Consider the following 18964-nt stretch of genomic DNA (forward strand, 5'->3'; position numbering starts at 1 on the left):
GAAAGTTGTATGGTTGTATTTTATGTGTAAGTCTTTAATCTATTTTGAGTTAATTTTTGTCAGAGGTGTATGGTCTGTGTCTAGATTCATGTTTTTGCATGTGGATATCCAGTCGTCAGAGCAACATTTGTTGAAAAGACTATCTTTTCTCCATTGTTGCTTTTACTCCTTTATTAAAGATCAATTAACTATATTTGTATGTCTATTTCTGGGCTTTCTATTCTGTTGCATGGATTTATTTGTTTATTCTTTTACCAACACTGTATTGTTGATTACTGTAGCTTTTAATAGTAAGTCTTGAAGCTGGATGGTGTCACTCCTCTAGTTTTGTTCTTCTCCTTCAATGTTATATTGGCTATTCTGGGTCCTTTGCCTCTCCATATAAACTTTAGAATCAGCTTGTTGATGTCCACAGAATAACTCACTTGGAATTTTTATTGGAATTGTATTAAATCTACAGATCAATTTGTGAGGAACTGACATCTTGACAATATTGAGCCTTCCTAACCATGAACATGGACTGCCTCTCTATTTATTTTCTTCTTTGATTTCCTTCATAAGAGTTTTGTAGTTTTCTTCACATAGATCTTAAACACATTCGTTTGAGTTATAACTAAGTATTTCATTTTTAGGGATGCTAATGTAAGTGATACTGCGCTTCTGATTTCAAATTCCACCTGTTCATTGCTGACATATTGAAAAGTAATTTTTATGTATTAACCTTATATCTTACAACTCTGCAATAATAATCTATTAATTCCAAAAGATTTTTTTGTCAGTTCTTTCAGATTTTCTGCATATACAATTATGTAATCTGCAAAAAAATTTATTTCTTTCTTCCCAATCTTTATACCTTGTATTTCCTTATCTTATTGCATTAGCTAGGACCTTCAGTATGTTGGAAAACAGTAGCGAGAAGAGACATACTTACCTTGTTCCTAATGTTAGTGGGAAATTTTTGAGTTTCTCACCATTAACTATGTTGTTAGCTTTAGGTTTTTTGTAGATATTCTTTATCAAGTTGAGGAGGTTCCCCTGTATTCCTAGTTTACTGAGAGTTTTTATCAGAAATAAGTATTGGATTTTGTCATATGCTTTTTTCTGCATCTATTGATATAATCATGTGATTTTTCATTTTTAGCTTGTTGATGCAACAGATTGCATTAATTAATTAATTTTTGAATGTTGAACTGGCTTTGCATATCTGGAATTCCACTTGTTTTTGCTGTATAATTATTTTTATTCATTGTTGGATTTAATTTGCTAATATGTTGAGAATTTTTGCGTCTCTATTCATGAGAGATATAGAAGTGTACTTTTCTGTAATGTCTTTGTTAGGTTTTGGCATTAGTGTAATCCTGGCCTCCTAGAATGAGTTAGGAAGTATTCTGTTTCTATATTTTGAAAGCGATCATAGATAATTGTTATATTTTATTTCTTAAATGTTTGATAGAGTTCACTGGTGGATCTATCTGTGTCTGGTGCTTTCTGTTTTAGGAAGTTATTAATTATTGATCCAATTTTTGAATACATACAGACCACTTCAGATTGTTTATTTCTTCTTTGCATATTGTTTCTTTCAAGGAACTGGTCATTTTCATCTAGATTATCAAATTTATGAGCACAGAGTTGTTCAAAGTATTCCTTTATTATCCTTTTAATGTTCATGAGGTCTGTAGTGATGTACTCACCTTCATTTCTGATATTAGTAATTTATGTCCTCTCTCTCCTTTTTAGAATTAGCCTGGATAGAAGCTTATGTATTTTATTGATATTTTCAAAAAAACAGCTTTTGGCTTTGTTGATTTTCTCTATTGATTTTTAAATTTTATTGATTTCTGCTCTACTTTTTATAATTTTTTTTCTTTTCTGCTTACTTTGCATTTAATTTGCTCTTCTTTTTCTACTTTCCTAAGGTGGAAGCTTAGGTGATTGATTTTAGATCTTTCTTCTTTTCTAATATAGGTACTCAATGCTATAAATTTTCCTCTATGCACTGTATTTGCTGCATCCCACAAATTTTGATGTGTTTTTTTAAAATTTAGTTTGAAGTATTTTTGAAATTCTCTGGAGATTCCTTCTTTGAGTCGTGTGTTAGAGTTATGTTTATTCTCCAAGTATTTCAAGATTTTCCAGCTATGTTTCTGTTGATTTCTAGTTTAATTCTATTGTGTGATCTGAGAGCAGACATTACATCATTTGTATTCTTTTAAACTTGTTAAGATGTTTTTTGTGGCCCAGAATGTGTTCTATCTTGGTGAATGTTCCATGTGAGCTTGAGAAGAATGTGTATTCTGCTGTTCTTGGGCAAATTAGTCTCTACATGTCCATTTTATCTAGTTGACTAATGATGCTTTTGAGTTCAATGGTATCGTTACTGATTCTCTGCCTCCTGGGTCTGTCTATTTATTGTAGAAGGGTATTGAAATCACTAACAGTAATAGTAGATTCATCTTTTTCTCCTTGCAGTCCTATCAGTTTTTGGGTGCATACTTATTAAGGATTATTATGTCTTCTTGGAGAATTGATCCCTTCATTATGCAATTTGGCACCTTTTAAAAAACAATATCTAAATGATTTCTTTTAGCTGGAGACTTATAAGTTCAAATATGGCCAACCCACATAAATGAGTATAATATTGAATTCATATACCAGATTTATAATTCAGGAAGAGAGTTAGGTGACTTTGTTATTTATGCATTTAATCAATTTCTTGCATCTATGTTTGACTTACACTGTTAATGACAGAAGGAAAGAGATCATTCATTTATTCATTATCACCTATGTATCAGGTGGTATCATGCTGGAAATGCAATGATGAGCAAGATAGGCAAGGTCCCTGCCATTTGGAGCTAATGACCTAGTGTAGAAAACAAAAAATTAAATAATTTTTATTTCCAGTGTTAGGGGAGCTCTGAGTACACAGGCTATAGATATCTTTATATTTTCTTCAGAAGGTTGTACCATAATATGTATATAGGACATGTTCAGTTATTTGCAAAATAAATGGATTGAATAAATTGTATGGAATAGTGCAGTGAAAATGGGAGCAGATTTTGAGAGGAGCTTTTGGATAGTGATGAGGGTCCCATCATTGTCAGTAATGTTGCTCATGAAGCAGATGGGTCCTGATGCAAATGTAGAAAATGGAGCATCGTGTGACTTCAATGTGAAGGAAATGAATTCTTTGCCCTACCTGCTTTGATGACCTGCCCAGTTCCTGAGATTTCAGCATCATCCATCCTCCCTCAGGGCAGCTGAGACTCAGAGCCACTTTCCTTGCTGTTTTATACACCTATGAGACTTTCTGTGAGACTGCAGTCAGTGTCCTGCTTCAGACTCCTGCAGCCCAGTCTTCCACCTTCCACTTACGTCCCTGCTCTATTCCTCTCTCTCTCTTCTTGCTCATATGAATGACCACATCAACTACAGCTATAATTAGTAAATTTCTAGAAAGTAGTTTTCCACCTGCAAAAGCAAGTAGCATTTTTTGCAAACAAATTGTTTGTCCTGATTGGTGAACTATGAGATTCAGGCTTTGTGGTGACTTTTTTTTTAAATTCAGAGGATTAAAGTCATCCTAAATTGACTTAGATCTCCCTCAAGAGAGAAGTACCTGTGAGCTCGTTATCTCTGAGGCTGAGCGGTAAGGTTAAATGCTTGGGTAGGCAGGGTGGAGAAGGCAATCTGGTATACTTAATCCATTTTGAGTTAATTTTTACTGTAATCCTCTGGAGGCAGAACAAATTATGCCTGCATTTGACCATGCACTTAGAGGGGTATATTGGCACTTAGTGACGCTAAGGGTGCTAAGCGTTTCCATGAGAAAACTAGATGTCCTTCACTGCCCCATACAGAGCTGAGCGCTTTGTGCTACTCATCGCTTTATGGCTCCTTGAAGGAACAGGGATTGCACTGGTTTCCTCTTCAGCTTGTTTATGTTAAATGCTGTCCCATTTTCAATGCCTCTCAAGAGAAGCTTATAAAAGCAGAGACCCCACAGAGATAGAAGAACCTCAGGGGACCTCTGTAGATGTAGGGAGAAAAGCATTTAAAATATTTCAATTTTTCCCATAGACCTAGTTAGCCCTGGCTCTAGTATAATTTCAGGGAATATGTCATAACCCGTCCCATTATGGCAGAGTGAGGAATTGAATCCTAGGGAAATGGGAAGAAGAAATTTCCCTACTGTTAAACAAGCAAATTCCAATGAGTGGCTGTCAACTGAAATGGAGAAAGCAGAGAGACAAGTAGATGTAGGATGGGAGGAAGGTAGATGGAAGGATTCAAGTTTGGTATTGTAAAATTTGAGATGCCAAACAGAGATGTTTCCAGGGTTCTTTGATCTACCAATCTTTGTATATCACTGAATCCACATCTACTGTTTTAATTAATATAGACATTTAATATATTTTAACTGGTGGGTCAGTTCTCTTTGCTGTTCTTTTAAAAATTGTCTTAATTATTCATATATTACTGTCCTTATGCTGGAATTTTCAAATAAGTTTAAGTGCTCTGAAAACTCTTGGAGGTTTGCTTGCAACCTTCCCAAATTTTTAACACAATTTCGGAAGAATTAATATTTTAATAATATTGGGTTTTATAGTTAATGATTTATTTCTCCATTTATTCAGGAATTTTTAAACATTTCCTGTGATGTAGTCCTGATAACTTTCTCCATAAATGCTCTGCACATTTTTGTTTATTCCTAGATGTTTTACATTGTTCGTTGCTATCATGAATGGTCTGTTTTTTCTTATTAGATGTTCTAATTGATTATTGCTTCTCAGAGTAATGCTATTGATTTTTTTTTTTTTTTTTTGAGAAAGTGTCTTGCTCTGTAGCCCAGGCTGGAGTGCAGTAGTGTGATCTCAGCTCACTGCAACCTCCACCTCCTGGATTCAAGCGATCCTCCCACCTCAGCTTCCCGAGTAGCTGGGATTACAGGCACCCGCCACCACACCCAGCTAATTTTTTGTGTTTTTAGTAGAGATGGGGTTCACCATGTTGGTCAGGCTGGTCTCAAACTCCTGATCTCAAGTGATCCGCCCACCTTGGCCTCCCAAAGTGCTGGGATTACAGGCATGAGCCACTGCGCCCAGCCAAAATATTGCTATTGATTTTTGTGCATAGATTTATAACCAGCAAGTTTCCTAAACCCTCCTAATAGTTCTAATAAGTTTTACTCATGATTCAGTTGCATTTCCTATATAGACAAATATATAACCTACACTTAGAATTTTAACTCATTTTCTAATCATTATGACTCTTCATTCCTACTGTATTTTTTGGACCTTCAGTGGAATATTCAACAGCAGTGGTCATATAGGCTTTCTTGCTTGTTCCTGACTTTAATGGGAAAGCTTTTGAAATTTTACTATTAAAGGTAATTTTGACTCTAGGTTTCTGATAGATATTCTTTCCGGATTAAAGCATTGCTTTTTAAATCTTGGTTTATTAAGAATAATTCATGAAAGTTTTATCAAATGCTTCTGTATTTCTTGAGAAGAATCATATGTTTCATTTCAATTCTTAATGTGGTGAATTACATTGATAGGTATCCATTTCTCTTCCTTTGCCTTCCTTTTTCATTTCCTCCTTCCTTCCTTCCCTTCAAGTGTAGGAAATTGAATTAATCATACTCCTGAGTGTGTGGAACACTATCAACCTTGGTTTGTTTCTTTGTTATTGTTCTTACCCCTTTAATCCACCATTCTGCCTTCAGTCTGTGTATTTGGAGATATACGTAACCCTGAGATATATGCACTGGGTTATGTGTATATGTTAGGGGTATATGAGTTTAATTTACTTAAAAGGTATTGTGCTATTAATATATTTCCTTTTTTTCATTAAACACTATGATCTTTGGCATTATAGCTATGCTGATATATATATGTATGTATGCTGCTATATGTATATGAATATATGTGTGTATATATTGATGAAAAAATATAAAAATCTATTGTATTGTGCCTGACATGGTTCTGCACAGCATTCAGTGCTATGCAAAACTACTACATTTTACTTATCGAATTCCCTGTGGTGGACTTAGGTTTCCTCTCTTGCCTTGGTATTCACTATTTGTGAATAGTGCTGTGATGAATATCCCTGTTCATGTTTCCATGAGACCTTTGAGAGAGTTATTCTGGAGTATATACAGAAGAAAGTATGGCATGTTTGCCAGATTTTCTAATATTGGCCACTTCTTATATTTCTAGGGTAAGTCCTGCTTAGTCATAGTATCAGGATGCTTTCAGCTATAAGTAATAGAAATATCTAACTTCAATTGTCTTAAACAGCAGGAAAATTTATTCTCTTACATTGTGAGATGTCTTAATGTACAGCTTCTTCAGCACTGTTTAATTTAGTGACTCAAAGACAGCATCAGTTTTTTTCTGTCTTTCCTGTCCTTCACCTCCACATGGGCATTGCCCTTTGCCAGACTTCCAGGGCTACATGCAGCTGCTACAGTGCCCAGCAGATGTAGAAGACTTTTTTTTTCTTTGACTCCTTTTAAAAGTGAAGAAACTTTTCCAAGAAGCTTCTATTCTCCAACCTCAGTAGACTTTTCTTTGTGCTTCATTGGCCAGAATTATGTCACGTGCTCAGGGCTAAATTAATCCCCAGCCTTGGACTAAAACTATCAAAACTAAGTTAGACCAGTGACTCAAACTTGACTGCATATTAGAATCATGTAGAAGCTTTAAGAACTGAATTAGAGCCTCTCAATTCCACTTAACTGAATTATATTTATCTATTTTTTCACTACTATCTCATTGTCTATTGTAATTATTGGTCTGTTTGACTTTTTGAAATTCTTTAAGTCTTTTATTTTCATCAATCTCCCTATGATTATTTACTATTGACTGTATCTGGAGTAATTTCTCTTGATTCACTATTATTTTTGTATTTTCTTTTCTTTTTATGTCTTTGAATCAGGGGCATAAGATGGGAACCCTAGGGCTGGGCCTGGTGGCTCATGCCTGTAATCCCAGAACTTTGGGGGGCTGAGTTAGGAGGATGGCTGAATTAGGAGGATGGCTGAGGTCAGGAGTTCAAGACCAGCCTGGCAAACACAGTGAGACCCTCTCCATCTCTACAAAAAGTAAAAAAAAAATAAGCTGGGCACAGTGGCATGCACCTGTAGTCCCAGCTACATGGTAGGCTGAGGAGAGAGAATCACTTGAGCCCAGGAGTTGAATGCTGCAGTAAGCTATAATCGCCCTACTGAACGCCAGCCTGTACAACAGAGTGAGATGTCTCTAAAAAATAAATAAATAAAGATTTAAAAATATAAAAATTTTTTAAAAGAGGGAAACTCCAACTATTCAAGCACATTTCAAATCTTTGTTCATGATACACCTTCCAATATCTCATTTTTCAAAGTCATATGGTCAAGTCGAAAGACAAGAAGCAGGGGATTCTGTTACATACAAGACCATTGCAAGGGAATGAATAATGTTGCTTAGGGGAAGCAAGAAGTAATACCTGTAATTTAATCTACCACCAGTAGAAAATGAAAAATGATAGTTCAGTGGTCATGGTAGCGAAAAATGAGAAAATGTACAATTCTGTCAAAAGCTACAGAAAGCCCAGTAGGACTTGAAAGGAATAGTAGGACTTTGAAAATAATATTTCATGTGGCTCAGAGGTGATTGGTAACTTTTACAGAAAATTAAAGTATTGAGGATAAAAGCTTGATTGAAAGGAATTAAGAATAAATTGGGTAGAAGAGTCAGAAATGAAAAACCATGTGATATGGTTTGGATCTGTGTCCCCACCCAAATCCCATGTTTAATGATAATCCCCACTATTGGTGGTGGGACCTGGTGGGAGGTGATTGGACCATGGGGGCAGAGTTCTTATGAATGGCGTAGCATCATCTGCTCAGTGCTGTTCTCATGATAGTGAGTGAGTGAGTTATCATGAGATCTGGTCGTTTATAAGTGTGTAGCACCTCCCCACTCCCTCTCTTGCTCCTACTCTGCCATGTAAGACACCTTGCTCCCCCTTTACCTTTTGCCATGATTGTAAGTTTCCTGAGGACTCCCCAGAAGCTGAGCAGATGTCAGCATCGTGCTTTCTGTACAGCCTGCAGAACCATGAGACAATTAAACCTCTTTTCTTTATAAATTACCCAGTCTCAGGTATTTCTTTATAGCAATGAAGGAATGGACTAATACACTGTGTTTATGAAGAGCTGGAAAAGGGAAGAAAAGAACACACTCTTTTTTGTAAAATAGGAGAAGACTGTTTAAAAGCAGAAGTGAAGGGAGATTGAAGCTTCTTTGCTAGTAGTTAGGGAATAATTATAATCATCAGGTCAGTCAGAGGGATGGTATGCAGAGTGTATGGAAAGACCATTTTAATCATCATCATTGTCATCATAGCTAACATTTATTAAGCATTTACCATGGTACAGGCACTATATAAAGTACTTAACATCGATTATCTTGCTTGATCTTTTTTTTTTTGATGCTCTTCCCTTTAAGCTTTTTTCCACTGAATGTTTTTCTTTTCCATAGCTGAGATCATATTATGTATATATTTTGTTTTTTTTATTTATTATTATTATACTTTAAGTTTTGGGGTACATCTTCACAACGCGCAGGTTAGTTACATATGTATACATGTGACATGCTGGTGTGCTGTACCCACTAACTCGTCCTCTAGCATTAGGTATATCTCCCAATGCTATCCCTCCCCCCTCCCCCCACCCCACAACAGTCCCCAGAGTGTGATGTTCCCCTTCCTGTGTCCATGTGTTCTCATTGTTCAATTCCCACCTATGAGTGAGAATATGTGATGTTTGGTTTTTTGTTCTTGCGATAGTTTACTGAGAATGATGATTTCCAATTTCATCCATGTCCCTACAAAGGACATGAACTCATCATTTTTTATGGCTGCATAGTATTCCATGGTGTATATGTGCCACATTTTCTTAATCCAGTCTATCATTGTTGGACATTTGGGTTGGTTCCAAGTCTTTGCTATTGTGAATAATGCTGCAATAAACATACGTGTGCATGTGTCTTTATAGCAGCATGATTTATAATCCTTTGGGTATATACCCAGTAATGGGATGACTGAGTCAAATGGTATTTCTAGTTCCAGATCCCTGAGGAATCGCCGCACTGATTTCCACAATGGTTGAACTAGTTTACAGTCCCACCAACAGTGTAAAAGTGTTCCTATTTCTCCACATCCTGTCCAGCATCTGTTGTTTCCTGACTTTTTAATGATTGCCATTCTAACTGGTGTGAGATGGTATCTCATTGTGGTTTTAATTTGCATTTCTCTGACAGCCAGTGATGATGAGCATTTTTTCATGTGTTTTTTGTCTGCATAAATGTCTTCTTTTGAGAAGTGTCTGTTCATGTCCTTCGCCCACTTTTTGATGGGGTTGTTTGTTTTTTTCTTGTAAATTTGTGTGAGTTCATTGTAGATTCTGGATATTAGCCCTTTGTCAGATGAGTAGGTTGTGAAAATTTTCTCCCATTCTGTAGGTTGCCTGTTCACTCTGATGGTAGTTTCTTTTGCTGTGCAGAAGCTCTTTAGTTTAATTAGATCCCATTTGTCAATTTTGGCTTTTGTTGCCACTCCATGAGATATGCAGAATATATTTTCCCTATTCCATAAGTATGGAAACAAACTCAGAGTCAGTAAATTGTCTGGGGCTATCCAGCTAATAAGTGGCAGAGCCAGTATCAGAATCTAAAGGCAGCATTGTTCATCTTAAAGAAGGGTGGGTTGAAGTGAAGATAATGTACCCTTAAGCCGAATGATCTCATTTCTATGAATTGTATTAGAGCTAAATAGAGAAAAAGGCAACTACAGTGGGAAGAATGTATTAGTATCATAAAGAACCAAGGAGATATTAGAAAGAGTCACTCTGTAATGAACCAGTTCTCATCTCCCTCTGTCTGGGATCTTCAACTTGACAACAGATACTAAGAAGCTAAGAGGAACTAAGATTTATGACTTATCATGTCTACTAATAAAGCATGACAAATAAGATGCTGGGACAAGGATAAGAACATTAATGAAAAGCTACCTGATTAACAGAGGCTGAAGCTGTTAGCAGAGATGGTGAGTGTATTTAAAATAGATGAGTGAGGGCACCTGGGTGACACTGCTCACAGTAGGGGAAAAAAGAGGCTAAGAATCTCAGCTGGGAGAGTACCATGTGCTTTTTTCAATTCTTGTGCTGGGAAACCCAAAGTGTTCTGTGTTGAGAGATATTCGTTAGACCTAAATCAAGCCTTGGATATTGCACATCACTGAGACAGTATTAGCGGTGGAGGTGTGGGGGTGAGGATGGAAAGAGGGACAACACTGGATTTTTTTTCACTGTATTAACATAGATAATATCAGTGATTTCTACTTCCAGACACAAGAGAGTGAATGGAGTTGGACTTATTCTCTTACTGTAAACAACTAGAAAACCAGACAAAAATCTATGAAAAAAACTCCTTTTGGTAATTAGTACAGTTCTGTGACTCCTCAGAGAAAGGAAACAAATGAGATAAGACCTATGATAATACCAACTTTCTGCCTGGAGATACTTTCTGGACCACAATACACACTCAAGAAGAGCATGATATCACAGAGTTGAGAAGACAAAAATTTGAATTTGAAGAGGCTGAGTGGCTGGAATGTGCTCAGTAGAGAAAATGCTGAGGATCTTTATAGTGTTCCTCTTGTAACTACAGCTCACTGCTATATGTAGGCTGAAATTGCACAAGCCAGGCAAAGAACTACCAGGTATCTGTAAGTTGAATATTTCCAGAGGCAATACAGGGCTGGTAGAAGTTTGAGTTATGACCAGCCAGGGTAAATTTAGGGTCCTTGCTTAATATTGAGGGCATTCCAAAATAAGTCACAGCTTAGTTATAGGACTAAATAAGCCCTAGAGTAAAGTCTACTTAATAAAGTTTTAATAAAGCCTAAAAAAGGATCAAGCTGATATGTAATTAAGTTAACTGCCAGTAAGAACACAGTTCAACATCCATTAAAGAGGACAATATCCAGCATTCAACAATATGAAGGCACAATGTCCAGCATCCAATCCAAAATTACCAGGCATGCCTAAAAGCACACACACACACACACACACACACACACGACTTATAACTAGGAGAAAAATCAGTTAACAGAAATAGACCTAAAATGACAGAGAAAATAGAATTAACAAACAAGGCCTTTTAAGCAGCTATTGTAAATATGCATATCACTGGAGTCCCAGAAAGGATGAAGGGCAGAAAAAATATCACAAGTAGTGGCTAAAAACTTTTCATATTTTATGAAAATTATAAACTCATAGATCCAAGCAGGTCAACAACTCCAAGAAGGATAAACACAAAATAAAATCACACCAAAGGAGTTCATGATCAAATTACTGAACAAAATTGATAAAGAGAAAATTTTAAGAGCTGACAAAAAAATTACATACAGAGGAACAAAGATAACAATACTCACATATGTCTTGTCAGAAACTTTTAAATCAGAAGAAAATGAAATGATGTCTTTAAAGAGCTGTAACAAAAACAGCAAACTGTCAACCTAGAATTCTATATCCAATAAAAATACCATTCAAAAATAAATATGAAATAAAAACTTTTTCAGGCAAACAAAAGCTGACAGAATTATTCACCAGCTGACTTAAAATGCAAGTTCTTCAGATGCAAGGCAAATACTATCAATGAAATTTAGATCTATACAAATGAAGGAAAAACATCATACATGGATAAATGCAAAGAATAAATAGCAAATCCCAAAAGGTTATATACTTTATGATTCCATATAGTCAATATTCTTGAAATGACCAAATTATAGAAAGGGAAAACAGATTAGTGGTTGGTAGGAGTTAATGAGAAGAGGATTAAAGGAAAGTTGGAAGGAAGTGGGTGTGACTATAAAAGGGAAATGAAGAATCTTGTGATTAAATGTTGTTAAGAAGATATTTTAGTGGGGAAATAGGCTTTCAACAAATGGTTCTACAAAATTGGATATTCATATACAAAAAATGAACTTCAACCCTTTACTGTAGACTCAAAAATTAACTTGAAATAGGTAGTATACTGAAACATAAAAATTAAAACTGTAAAACTAGAAGTTTTTCAACATTGGCATATGCAAAGATTTCTTAGGACACAAAACATTCGAAACATAAAAGAAAAAAATTATACATTAGACTTTATCAAAGGCACTATTAAGAAAGACACCATTAAGAAAATGAAATTTTTAGCCACAGACTAAACTGATAAAGGTTTGAATCCAGAATGTATTAAAAAAAACTTATACAACTCAATTAAATTAAATTTTTTAAATAGGCAAAAGATTTGGACAGACACTTTACACACACACATGAATGGCCAAAGGCACATGAAAAGATGCTCCATTTAATTAGTCATCAAGGAAAGGCAATTGAAAACTACATGAGATACCCACTATATGAATACAATTAAAAAGACTTACATATATTGCTTGTGGGTATGTAGAATAGTATTAACATTTTGGAAATCAGGTTGGCAGTTTCTTATAAAGTTAGGCATACACTTATAAGACCTGGTGTTTCCACTTCTGTTCATTTACCAAAGAGCAGTGAAAACATATGTTCACACAAAAACTTGTATATCAGTGTTCATAATAACTAAAATGAGGGAAAAATATCAAATGTCCTTAAGCAGATGAGTGCAAAACAAACTTTAGTCTATTTATATAAGGGAATACTCTCAGCAATAAAAAAGCAATGTATTAGAGATATGCATGACCCATGGTTGAATCTCAAATATATTATCCTGAGTTATAAAAAAGTCCAGGTCCCAAATAGTACATGCTGTAGGATTTAATTTATCTGGAATTATAGAAAAGGGCAAAACTTACTTAAAATGACATAAAGTAGATCAATTGTTGCCTAGGGTTGGGCATTTTGAGACAGAGGGGCACAAGGGACTTTTTTGGGGTAATAAAAATATTCTGTATCTTGAATGTGTTGGTTATATGGTGGTCACATTTGTGAAAACACATCAAACTATGAACTGAAATGGGAGTACTTTGTCACATGTAAATTATACCTCAATAAATTTTTTTTTCAGAAAGCACCATCTAATTGCTTTTCACAGTGCCTTTGGTCACACAGCCACATGTTAGGCTAAACCAGAGGAGTATCTGTGGGTGGTTTTCTATACTTGACATTGCCCCCACTTTAATATGAATTTGCTTTGGACATATATATATATGTGTGTGTGTGTGTGTGTAAACATATACATATAATTCTATGTGTAGGTGTGTGTGGATATAAATATTGAAATAAAACTCACCTACCATACAATTTGCATAATTAAAATGTACAATTCAATAGTTTTAAGTATATTATTGAGTTGTGCAACCATCACCACTATCAATTTCAGAACATTTTCATAACTCCCAAAAGAAACCCCATACCCATTTTCAGTCACTTTCCATTTCTCCTCACATTTCCTAGCCCTAGGCAGCCACTAATCTACTTTCTCTAAATGTAGATTTACCTGTTCTGGACACTTCATATAAATTGAATTGTACAATATGTGGTCTTTTGTGACTGGCTTATTTCACTTGGAATAACATTTTCAAGGTTCTAATATTTTGTAGCATTTATCAGTATTTCATTCCTTTTTATTACTGAATAATAATTTATTGTATGGCTATACCACATCTAATTCATCTGCTCATCAGTTGATGGGTATATGGGCTGTTTTCACGTTTTTGGCCATTATGAACAATGCTCCTATGAACATTATGAGCATTCATGTACAAGTTTTCATATGGACATTTGTTTCTGCCTTTTTTGGGTATAGACTTAGGAGTGGAATTGCTGAGTCATCTGGTAACTCCACATTTAACATCTTGAGGAACTGCTAAACTGTTTTCCAAAGCATCTGCACCACTTTACATTCTTCCAACAATTTCAGTGTTCTAATGTCTCTACATCATCACCAACACTTGTCGTTTTGATTATGGCCATTTTAATGGGTGTAAAGTGATGTCTCATTGTGATTTTGATTTGCATTTCCCGTATGACTAGGGATGTTGAACATCTTTTCATGTGCTTATTGGCCATTTCTATATCTTCTTTGGAGAAATGTCTATTTGGATTCTTTGCCTATTTTTAATTGGGTTATTTTTTCACTATTGAGTTATGAGTTTTTGTAATATATTCTGGATACAAATCTCTTATAAGGTATTTTATTTGCAAATATTTTCTGCGAGTCTGTGGGTTGCATTTTTTACTAGCTTGATGGTATCTTTTGCAGTACAAAAGTTTAGGTTTTCATATAGTCCAATTTATCTAGTTTTCTTCTGTAGACTGTACTTTTGGTGTCACAATTAAAAAGGCTTTGCCTAACTCAGGGTCATAAAGATTTGCCCCTATATTTTCATCTAAGAGTTTTAGAGCATTAGTTCTTACAATTAAGACTATGATCCATTTTGAGTTAAATTTTGTGTATGGTGTGAGGTAGGGGTCCAACTTCATTCACTTGCATGCAGATATCCAGTTGTCTTAACACTATTTGTTGAAAAAGTTTTTATTCCCCCATTGAGTTGTATTGGTATATACACATTTTTTTCAACTAAAGCTGATCTATAACATACTTTTTGACCCACATTTAGCCTGGATCCATCAGCTACCTGAGATGGAGAATGACAATAAGGATCAAAATGGGAATTCACCCATTTCATTTGGTTGTGCTTTGCCCCACAATCTAGGCCAAGTTTCAAAATAAAAACTGTCTGTCTTAAAGAGTTGGGGGAAAAGTAAGAGAGAGGCCTTATTCCAGTTTGAAAAACAGAGGTTCTGAACTGTACCTTTCTCCCTACTTTGGAAAATGCGATTGGGGTGTAGGAGAGCCTAGCAAGGTGGCCCAGCTTCCATTCTATCTGGAGATACTGTTTTTCAAAGTCTTTCCTTACATAAAATGCATTTATTAGCAAAAGAAATAACACTTAAGAGTTACAAAGCGTAGCTTCAGCATTGTGTGTACACTGTGAACATTTAGGCATCAAATGAACAGCTGCCTTTTTTTTTTCTTTGCTACCTTATTCCTACTGCCCTAGAACCAAGATCATTTAGTTTGACCCAAAATGTTCTCTAAAGACTATGAGCTTTGAGTTTTAACAAGTAGTTAACAGATTTAGATCTGGATTTGATACTGCTTTGGTGCTTAAAAACTATATGACCTTGGTCAAGTTATCTAAACTTTTTGAGCTCAGTTTCAGGTAAAACGTGGAGTAATAATAAACTACCTTGCAGTATTATTGTAAGGACTGAATTAATGAGCTGTCATATGAAAATATTTGTTCCAGACATTGTACATAATATCTCTGCATTGGGAGACTATGGGGGCATATGTTTAGCTTGACAAATGAAGCAGATTGTATATTCCAGAGATAGCTTTAACATTACCTTCCATTCCACATGTTCTTCTAAAAATTTGCCTTTGATACTTGTTCTCTACCCTTGAACCTGGAAAGCCTTGTGGCTATGGCAGAAGTCACATTATAGTGATAGGCTAAGTCATCAAAGGTCATACAGATTCTGTGTGATTTGTTTGGGACACCTGCTCTTAGAACCCAGCTACCATTCTATAAAGAAATTCAAAGAGCCACATGGAAGGGCCATGTATAGGTGTTCCAGCTTACAGCTTCAGGTTCTAGCTGACAGCATGGGTCAACCACCAGTTATGTGAATGAACTGGCTCATAGATGATTCCAACTAAGTCATCCCAGTCTTTGAATCTTTTCAGCTGAGGCTCCAGGTATAAAAAAGAGAGACAAGCCATCCTGCTGGGCCTTTTCTAAATTTCTCGTGCTCAGAATCTGTGAACATAGTAAAATGCTAGTTGTCTTACACTGCTATGGGTGAGGCGATTTGTTTTGGGACAAGCAAAGCCAGAATTTTCTCCACCTGCCTTGATTGTTGTTGTCCAAGTGTCTCACTCCCTCCATAGAGGTAGGATTTGGGCACTAAAGCTGCAGCCCAAACCCTTAAGGTTACCATCCGTTGAGTGTTTACTGTGTGCAGTGGCAGCTGACACATGTTTTGCTTGCAATTAGTCCTCACAGCACAGGAAGCTATCTTCCTCCTCCTTTCTTTTCTCACTTCCCCACTTGTTTTGCTGAGTTGAGAGGAACTTGGTGATAATCTCTTACTACCAACACTGTTATTGAAGGAGCATAGTAGGGGGACCTGGAGCTGCATAGTGGACCTCAGTCCTGCAATGCCTTAGTCTCTCCTAAGCTGCTCCCCATTCCCCACATCCTCACTGCCGTGGCATTGCTACCATGCTGAGGGCGTAGAGATGGCATTCTGGGGACACACCTGGCTCAATAGTGGAGACAGCTACTCTGCTGTCAGGCTGAGAGAAGCCTGCCCCAGCACCATCCACTCCATGCCATAGGCATGTGAGAGCTGGGCTCAGCTGGTATCAGAGGGGATCCAGTCAAACCCTCTGCATGTTTCCTGTAAATTAGCTCTACCCTTAGCAATGAACTCATGAGGCTGTCTGGAATGTGCTGTTCCATCCTGCACTGATCCAGTTGGCACCTGCCATGGCACCTCTAGTTAGCAAGTTTTCTAATTGCCCTCTCCTGAGAAGGGTGCATGTGCTTGGTTGATCAGGAGCTCCAAAAACTACCACTTGAGGCCTTTCTACATGACAGGGGAGAGGTCAGGGTTGACAGAGTTCAAGAGTACTTCATATGGAGCACCTAATGCTCTGGAACAGAGGGTGAACAAGTTTAGCATAGAGACCTGCATTGAGAAGGAAGGACACAATTCTGGCTGCAGCCTTTCATGAGGGAACACCGGCAAGGCACAGCTCCTGTGGGCCTCAGTACCTGACTTTCCCCGATTTCCTAATAAGAGCTGTGATGAGGAGGGTTGAGAAACAAAATGTAATGCCAGTGATGGAGGTACCATTCAGATCTCGCACATTAACGTGGAAACATTCCATAAAATCTGTCATCTGTAACTTAACTGGAAATGGCATTTACTATTATCAAGGGGGAAAGTGGTTTTGACTAAGCTGGTCACCAGCTCAGAGACCTCTGGTGACTACATGTTGCCCAAAGTACTGATGCTGGAGTTTAATATGATGTCGAGTCCACTTCAGCCATCTTCCCAGATTGCAGCCTGCTAGTAATCTTGTACTCAAGAGCTAGTAATGTGATTTTGGATAAGGCCTTTTCTGGGTCTGCACTTTGTCTTTTGTAAAATGAAGAGCCTAACTTAGATGGTCTTGAGATTTTCAGAGCTAAAAGTAATCTTAGATTCTATCCTCCTCCACCCCCTAGTGCCCAACACTCTGCTGGGTAACAAGCATGTGCTTTGTGGGTGCATTGATAGGCTCACCAGGTAAAGCAGACCAAGCCTTTCTGCTCCTTATCATCCCTAAACTTAAAATTTCTCTTTTTGGAAGCTCTTCATGGATTCAAGGAAGTTCTCTTGGCCATTCCTTTTTTTCCATAGGGGATAAGTGATGCGGCTTTCTTCCTGAACCTTCTAACACAAGTCTTCAAAGCCTAACTTGACACGCATGCCCTGAATCCCTTCTCTTACCTTCTAGAATGGGCAAATCACAGTTAGTATTTGGTTTTCCTGCCAGACAGCCCACTGGCTTCAGGGAATCTGTGGGGAAGAGGGGACACTCCTATTGGTTTGTACATTTTTGAGATTCAGCCAAACAATAGTGAGTTAAGGCTTCCTTAAGCTGAGATAAGGGCCTTTCCTCCATTTCCTGAACATTTCTCTAATGTTGCCCTTTCCACAACAGCAGTAACTGGGTCTTATTTCTATTTGTATGTCCAGCATCTAGCACAGTAACTCGTAAGTGGATGCTCATAAATACTTATTTTGAGCAAAGCAAAAAGGAATTGTTTTTCAATCCTGCCTCTAACTGTTGAAAATATTGGCCAGGCATGGTGACTCAGGCTTGTAAATCCAGCACTTTGGGAGGCTGATGCAGGATGATTGCTTAAGACCAGGAGTTCAAGACCAGCCTGGGCAACATAGTGAGACCCTATCTCTACAACAACACAAAACCAGCTTGGCATGGTAGCGTGAGCCTGCAGTCCCAGCTACTTGGGAGGTTGAGGTGGGAGGATCACTTGAGCCCAGGAGTTCAAGGTTACAGTGAGTTAAGATTGCACCATTGCCCTTTTGCGCCAGTTGCCGCTGCGGCAGGTCCATGTGTGCAGTGAGTAGCGCTATTCCTGGCCCAGTAGCACCCAAGCCCTGGGTTTGATCTAGTTCATGCTGCAATGGACCCCAACACCATTATTGAGGCCCTGCGGGGCACCATGGACCCAGCCCTGCAAGAGGCCATGGAGCTCCAGCTCAATGAAGCACACAAATCTCTGAATTTTGTCTCAACGCTGCTCCAGATTACTATGTCAGAACAGCTGGATTTACCTGTGAGACAGGCAGGTGTTATCTATTTGAAAAATATAACACAGTATTGGCCTGGTCAAGAAACAGCACAAGAGTATATATCCCCTTATACTATTCCAGAAGAAGATTGCCATTGTATTTGAGAAAATATTGTAGAAGCTATTATCCATCCTCCTGAGCTCATCAGGGTACAGCTTACTACATGCATTCATCACATCATCAAACATGATTATCCAAGCTACTGGACTGCCATTGTGGACAAAACTGGCTTTTATCTTCAGTGTGATAACAGTGCTTGTTGGATAGGAATTCTTTGCCTTTATCAGCTTGTGAAAACTTATGAGTATAAAAAACTAGAAGAGTGGAGTCCATTGGTAGCAGCAATGCAGCATTTTCTGCCAGTTCTAAAGGATCATTTTATCCAGCTTCTTTCTGACCAGTCTGATCAGTCTGTCATCATCCAGAAACAAATATTCAAGATCTTCTATGATCTTGTTCAGTATATACTCTATGCTCTTGTTCAGTATATACTCT

At 37.2% G+C, this 18964-nt stretch overlaps 1 protein-coding gene and 1 pseudogene across 2 annotated transcripts in view; both read left to right on the top strand.

Annotated features, from left to right (window-relative positions):
- Positions 1-18964, top strand: part of KCNH1 (potassium voltage-gated channel subfamily H member 1) — a 463623-nt gene that overhangs the window by 263457 nt on the left and 181202 nt on the right. The window lies entirely within an intron of this gene.
- Positions 1-18964, top strand: part of LOC134808197 (importin-7-like) — a 41696-nt pseudogene that overhangs the window by 18031 nt on the left and 4701 nt on the right.

This window comes from Pan troglodytes, chromosome 1 (genome assembly GCF_028858775.2).
Source record: "Pan troglodytes isolate AG18354 chromosome 1, NHGRI_mPanTro3-v2.0_pri, whole genome shotgun sequence".
Lineage (NCBI taxonomy): Eukaryota > Metazoa > Chordata > Mammalia > Primates > Hominidae > Pan > Pan troglodytes.